At 41.7% G+C, this 5,471-nt stretch overlaps 1 protein-coding gene across 1 annotated transcript in view; it reads right to left on the bottom strand.

Moving 5' to 3' along the window:
* The window catches only part of LOC103481634 (glutamate receptor ionotropic, NMDA 2C-like), a 59,519-nt gene extending 54,803 nt beyond the window's left edge, over positions 1–4,716 (bottom strand). The window contains exon 1 of the mRNA XM_008437258.2: positions 3,476–4,716. The gene's annotated coding sequence lies outside the window, so the exon portion shown is untranslated. The remainder of the gene's footprint in view (positions 1–3,475) is intronic.
* Positions 4,717–5,471: the final 755 nt, after the last annotated feature.

The raw sequence follows: 5,471 nt of genomic DNA, 5'->3' as shown, positions 1-5,471 counted from the left end.
TATATACTGTTTTAGCCACACTTCTGGAGTCTCTGAGATTTTCATTGCTATAGATCTGAGTGGTGAAGGCCCAAGCCGATTTAGAAATCCTCTCACCTTGTCAACGTCAGTCATCCAGACGATAACGTCTAGCTCGCAACGATTTCCTGTAAAGCTGTCAAATCTTCATGTGAGAGAGGAGAACCCCCCCCCCCGGACAGACAGGGTTGCAGTGTTAGCACTTAAAATCCTAATTATGATAAATTCATGTGGCAGACGTTATGTGATATGTTTCATAATAAGCTCCAGGGTTGAGCGTGACACATGTATTTATTCATATTGAGAGTTTAATTTATATTTGGAAGCTTGAGTAATGATGTTAAGCGTATGCGAGCGGGAGGTTGTGAGAGCCGTACGTCAGCTCGTCTCCATCAAGTCATCCACATGGCTGGATGAAAGTGCAAAAAAGAAAAGAAAGAAAATGGTGTCTCAGTTGAGCTGACTGATGAGGACAGAGCTGCTGCTCCTGGTTCAGGGGTAAATAGCATGTTATCTGTCCAACACTGTATTAACTCAACTGATTTGATGGCGACTTAAGGGTAAGAAGTGATTGATGTGCTTCACAGTCCCATTAATTCGAGTGTAACTGAAATCATTCCTTTGTTCCTTTCATCTTTTTTCATTCTTAGTAATTATTGTGGCCTATATGAATTGCGAAAATCAGAGACGGAAATTAATTTCCTCTCCACGTATCAGGGGGAAAATGTCCTCAATACACCTTTGTTTACTTTACATCTGTCCAATAAGAGGGGACCCAGAGATTTGAGTGAAGATCGGACATTTGTTTCTCATTTTGCATTTGTCCTGTTTGTTACTGCACCGATGCAACATTTTTTATGTTACTTTTGTGCAGAACTAGCCCCAGGTATCATCCTTTTAAGTAGCTTAAGACAAATATCTATTACATCCAGCACTGTTAATATATTACCTACAACAATGGAAAAGAAAATTATGATAAAAAACAATCCAAGATAGCACAGAACTGAACAGATAATGTAAACATGGATTCTTTTATAGCTTTACATTCTTTTCATGTCCCTTATGATTCTAATTTTGACAGGTTATAGCCATACACGTGCACTGAAAATGATGATACATGCACGACACCATAACACGTTCAGCTAAAAAAAAAAAAAAAATCAGAAAAGTGCGGTGTGAATTTCCCTCAAAGTGTCGAAGCAGTTTCAGCTGCAAGTCTTTGGAAGTATGTCTCTTCTTGAAACACAGCTGTTTTATGATTTGCAAAGTGGCTCAAGTTCAGGTAGAAGAGATTTTGTCTGTGAATGTTAGTTGTAAAGTCTTGTCACTGATACTGAAGTAAAATTAGGCTTAAACTTTGACTAGGCCACTCTCAGCTCCTGATGTAAGGCTCATCCTGAAAGGTGAACTTCCATTATAGTCTTATACAGCCTTTAACAGCGTTTCCTCTACAATTGGCCCCCTGTATCTTCCTGTCAATGATGGCCAACTTTCTTGTCAATGCTAAAGAAATTTATTCCCACTGTATGAAGCTTCCACTTTCATTTTTTACTTTGAAAATGTTGTGTTCACAGTGATGTGGAGTGTTAGTCTGCATTGATGGCCAAAAATGTCCGAATGGGTCTAATTTTCCAAATGTTTCACTGCAAACTGAAAACAACTTCTCAGGTTCATCAGTGACTTTCTTGGCAGTCTTCCACAGAGGTCAGTTTGTGGAGTTCATGATTAATAGCTCTTGTGTTTACAGATGATTCTGCCACAGAGTTACCATCAGATGAAGGGTTTGCTGTACTGTATTTATGCTACAAATTCTACAAGCGAATGTTTAATGTGCAGCTTCGACTGGTGTCACATAACATCTTAATAAAGGATAGTGTTTGGTTGCAATGACACAAACTCCAAAAAAAGTTTAAGTGGTATGAATGACCCGGCATGTTTCTTCAGATGTCATGATGTCAAAGACTCGGTTAGTGTTTTCTTTTTGCTTGTGGTTTGACTTGTTGATGTCTGTTCTTTTTTAGTTTTAGTTTCTGGTTCTGCTATTCTTTTGTCTTTGTTTTGGTTTAGTCCCTTCTCTCTTTGAGCCTCCAACAGCCCATCTGTAACCACACACTTAGTTCCCATTAAGTCACATAAAATCATACACCTAACAGTTACATTCAGAACTTATATCCTTTTTCCTAACATACCCTGTTGACGTTCGTTTCATGCTAGCAACTCTTTTTCATCATTGAAGTGTTTTATTACATTTACTTTGTGATTTTCTGTATTGTGAATTTGAAGGAAGACGTTCAAAGCTCTTGTATGTTCCCTCAAATATTTTCAATTTTGGCCATTCGGAAATATTTTGAAAACTAGTAGCTGGTAACTAGTTTGTTTTGTTAAGCTACCACTGTTTTAAATCTTGAAACAACATGTCTGTTAAGCAGCTGATTGCAGGCCAGGTAGCAGAGCACAAAACCCAATGAAGGAACTAGTTAAAGTCGTAAACCTTGTGTATGTAATAGTCTGTGTAATAGTCTTGTTAATATAAAAACTGCTATTTGATGAAATGGGTGTTTAGCTCACTATTTTTGCTTAGCTATGTATAAAAGCAGAAACATATGAACATGCCATCATTAATATAATGAAATAATCCATATGTTATATCATTGTTTTAAATGAGTGATTGTTTTAAATATAAACGCTTTTATCATACTTAGCATTATTCCTTTTGACTAACTTTTTCACCCAAGGTCATCCTACTCACATCTAAATTCAGCCCAAGCCCAGCTTTGATATGTAGTATATCATGTAAACATATTATTTTTATTAATTTCATGGGCTCAAGTGAAATTATTATCATAATTACGTGTAACTCAAATGTGAAAAGCATTCATGTGAAATACGGAATTCCCTGATTACGGAAGAAAAATAAATCAATGCAAAATGAAAATTAAAATGAGAATTGCTCCTTTTTCTGATGAAACACTCTAATAAATCTTTGTGTGACCCCCTTTTCTGAGCCTTAGTGAAGGGGCCCAAAGCCCCTGCTCAGGACCTACAGGTCTGCGTAGCAGTGACGCTGCAGCTCGGTGTTCAGTAGTAAAACTGGAGCAGACAGCTGCTGATGATTATAGGGCAAATCAACAGCACAACTGAAACAGGTTGAACTCAGACGCCAGGTAAGAATCAAACCCCTGGGAGGGAAATGCAAATGTCTTCAGTCTCACACAGGATCTCGGTGTTCCACTAACAAAACCRTTGCTCCGTTTCTGTCAGCAACAGATGCGCACCTTCTCTCGAGGAAACCCGTCACTTACGAAAACTGAAAGTGTGACTACTCGCACTAGGCTCTCAGAACGCCCCTGAGCATCCCTACTCTGCCTGTATCCATTGATTTATATCCCTTCATACTTGTTAGACATAAAGGATATAGGTCTCCAATAGTGACAGAATGGTTGTTTTATGCACTTACCTGTGTTTTCTGCTCTCATCCAACTTAAACTCCAGCTGCTCCATCATTATTCTCTTTTTCTCTCCTCAAAGCGTCTCCTTTTGCCTTCACCTGCTCCTCACCCGCCCCTCTCTCCCCTCTCAGCACCTGTAGGAGTCCACATTTAGACCACGTCTTTCAGCGAGAGCAGGAGAGTGTGAGTTCATCAGTCCCTCCGCGTGCGTGTGCGGGCGCGTGTTTGTGTGTGCAAAGCAGCCTTTGATATCCACACACTCTCCTGAAGGACTTCACAACGTGATGACAAGTGTGTGTGTGTGTGTCTTTTTTTCCCCCCAAAAAAACTGTCTGGGCGCTCTGCTCCCCGTCTGCTTTCCTGCGTGCATCACATTCACAAGTGGTCGTGGAGGTGAAGACAGGGCATCAAAACGGGACAGGAGAGGAAAGTGACGGAGGGTGAAAGGAGGAAAGGGAGGTGTGGGAGCCCTGGCACAGCAGCCTGAGTGTGTGTGTGTGTATGTGTGTGTGTGTGAAGCAGCTGTGTTTGGTTCTCCGTCTGTATCCGTCAGGCTCCCCGCTGCTCGAATGAGAGGAGGAGTGAAAGCGGCAGAGAGGGAGGGAGAGTGATAAAATGCTTCCTCAATGACAGGAGCACAAACCTCTGTAACACTCCAGCACTGCTGACGGTGGAGCCTCCTCCTTTTTCTACCTCTCCCTCCTCAGAGAGAGAGACAAAAAAAAATCCATAGAAAGTTAGAACATTTCCCACACGCATGGGGAAAGATCCTGTCCGAACCTAAACATGGTCGAAGAAAGTTTTCCTCCTCCTTTGCTTCACTTATCAGGCCCCCCAGTTGCTGATGCTCCTCCTCAGGTCCTGCTTTAGCAGCAAAAAGAAAAGGATCGAATTGAGGTTTGTTCCTCCCCTCCTGCCCTCCTTCCCATATGGATGCGAGGTGATCCAGATGTTATAGGATGCTGGAAGCGTCAGGAACAGAGAGAGAAAAAAGCAGGACAGATGGCAGGTCTGTGGGGTCGGGCAGGCTGTGCACTAGCAGGTCCTCATCCTGTTGCACTGATTTGTTTTTTCTTCTTTTTTTTTCTTTTCCTTCAGCAGTTTCTCCCTCTCCGCTGCGCTGACGCTCATCTGCCTGTGCTGTCACACCAGTAATCCTGCTTTCCTTTCCCTGTGCAACTCTATCTTTTTCTCCCTGCATCTCTCTCCATCCCCTCTCACTCCATCACAGGAGGGGCTGCTTGTGCGCCTTGGTAATGATGGTGCGAGGATTTAAGCCTGCCTCCCTTTTCCCCCCCTCTCTCYTCCCTCTCCTTCACTTCAGATCAACTCCTCCTCCTCTACCGGCCCACATTTGCTCTAGTTTCCTCCGTTACTCACCTTCATCTTTTCAATCTCTGCTTCCTTTTTTTTTTTTTCCCCTCTCTCCAATCACCACTCTGTGCTTTTCACTTACATCTATATGCTTTTTACAATTCTCTCCCAGCATCAACAGGTCAAACACAAATCTGACAAGCAGGTTTGTTTTTACAGTCAGGCGCCCCGGCTCTGTTTATTGTACGTCGGTGAGTATGCAGTTTAGCAAAGTCAATAAACCAACAGATTCTCTCACACGTCATAAGCTTTTGGACAAACTGCTAAAACAAATATCACAATGAGCTGGAATACGCCCTTTAAAGCGGCAATACACAATTGCTATGAATGTAAAGCTTAATTATCTCACGGCCCAGCTGTCAGCTCTCCAGAACAGTTTCATAAGGTTTCTCAAGTGGGGATCTTAAAGCGTATATTTAGGCTGACTCTAGCTTTGCGTTGCAGAAAACTACATAGGTTTTAAATTTGAGCATTTGCAAGCCGGGGAAAGTTTTCTGGTTAAAGCTTGAGCTCATGTATGAGTCGTTATTAATAGGAATATTAATAGAGAAACTGGTCAGGTTGTTGAGAAAAAGGACGGGGATAAATAAAGAGCAACCTTGGAAGGAAACCTGTTAAGAGTGTCGCATT

The sequence above is a fragment of the Poecilia reticulata genome, linkage group LG19 (assembly GCF_000633615.1).
Source record: "Poecilia reticulata strain Guanapo linkage group LG19, Guppy_female_1.0+MT, whole genome shotgun sequence".
NCBI classification, from domain to species: domain Eukaryota; kingdom Metazoa; phylum Chordata; class Actinopteri; order Cyprinodontiformes; family Poeciliidae; genus Poecilia; species Poecilia reticulata.
The sequence above is the reverse complement of the archived record's forward strand: the minus strand, read 5'-3'. Positions and strand labels throughout refer to the sequence as shown.